General features: G+C 48.5%; 1 protein-coding gene across 1 annotated transcript in view; it reads left to right on the forward strand.

Moving 5' to 3' along the window:
* The window catches only part of HUS1 (HUS1 checkpoint clamp component), a 17,678-nt gene that overhangs the window by 7,940 nt on the left and 8,252 nt on the right, over positions 1-1,486 (forward strand). The window lies entirely within an intron of this gene.

A 1,486-nucleotide genomic window follows, 5' to 3' on the forward strand; every position in this document is an offset into this window, starting at 1 on the left:
TTTGCTTTGCTTGTGCACGTGGCTTTTGCTTTACCTGTTAAACTGTCTTAATCTCAACCCACGAGTTTTCTCACTTTTACCCTTCCAATTCTCTTCCCCATCCCACCGGGGAGGAATGAGCGAGTGGCTGTGTGGTGCTTAGTTGCTGTCTAGGGTTAAACCATGACAACCTGTCAGTGATCCCCCATTCTCTAGTGTAGCCATACCCTCAGCCAGGGGTCCACCAATTAAAGTAGAGCCTGGAGTGATAAAGAACCATTTCTGTGGTCCTGGGGACCAATGGGCCCCATGACACCTCTCAGACCAATTCGACAACAGCAGCCAACAGAAATGGGAACTCACAAAAGATGAGGATGTAACATATTCACAGACATCATTGCATAAGAGATTTCACAGTGAACTATCATCTTGTTAGGATGACTTTTATCAGGGAAATAGTACTCTGGAAAATACAGTGTTTATCAAACCACAGTGCTGAGTTTATTGGTTGAAGATTTGAATCAGGATTGATTCTGCCAAACCCTGCTGCACTGGAGTGGTTTCTCTAGGAAAATCTTCAGCTGATTTCTACAAAGTGCACAGGGCCTGGGAGCAACACAGACAGAGAATAACCTCTCCAGAAACTATTGCTCTTTCTGCCAGTATGTAGACCTAAGCTTATTTCTTTTGTTAATTTTCTTCATAATGACTGTATCAAAAGATAGCATCAAGGCACTGTGGGCAGCATCCCAAGAGTATTTTAAAATCAAATGAAAGAAAGGCAATTTACCTGACCTGGGGAACTTGCAGTGTGACAAATGCACACCAGACAACCCTGAAGGACCTAAGAGGACAGCAGGAGAAAACTGTCTCTGCAAATGCTGCAGTTTTCAAGGACAGCAAGGAACTAAGAACACCATAGAGGCGAAGGACCAAGTCTCCTGTAGGAAACAAGCATGCCGCACACAGACAGGAACAGGTAAAGCAAGGTTTTCCCTCACTTTGTACTTCCTTGAACTATTCCAGTCTCTGCATAAACCCCTGCACACCATGCACTAAGCTGAAATAGCCCTGGGCAAAGGGAGCCTATCTGCATGAGGTGCCCGGTCTGACAGAGGGATCCTTTGTCAAAACACTTTCGGTTGCCCAGCCCTTTCTGGGTGACCCGGCTAGCGATGGGGAAGAGGAAAGGCCCGTTACAGAGCTCTGTTCTCTCTACTTTCTTACATGACTGTTGCTTTCCTCCCTCGCTATCACTTCATGTTGGGCATAGCACTCCGCCCAGGGGCAGAGTCTGGGCCTGGCCCCTGCCAGGGGCTGATGGTTTCTGCTGCAAGGGGCCCCTTGGATTTGAAGGAGAAAATTCCTCGAGGCATCGGGGTGGGGCAGCAAGCAGATGTTTGGATTTATACATATGTCCTGGGGGTGCCGAGAGGTTCTGCTCTGAGGTGAGCTCTTCGGCCCTGGCTCCGGGGGCCGCCAGTGCTGCGGAAGGGAGCCAGACAAG

The sequence above is a fragment of the Aptenodytes forsteri genome, unplaced genomic scaffold (assembly GCF_000699145.1).
Source record: "Aptenodytes forsteri isolate BGI_AS27 unplaced genomic scaffold, ASM69914v1 Scaffold234, whole genome shotgun sequence".
NCBI classification, from domain to species: Eukaryota; Metazoa; Chordata; class Aves; order Sphenisciformes; family Spheniscidae; genus Aptenodytes; species Aptenodytes forsteri.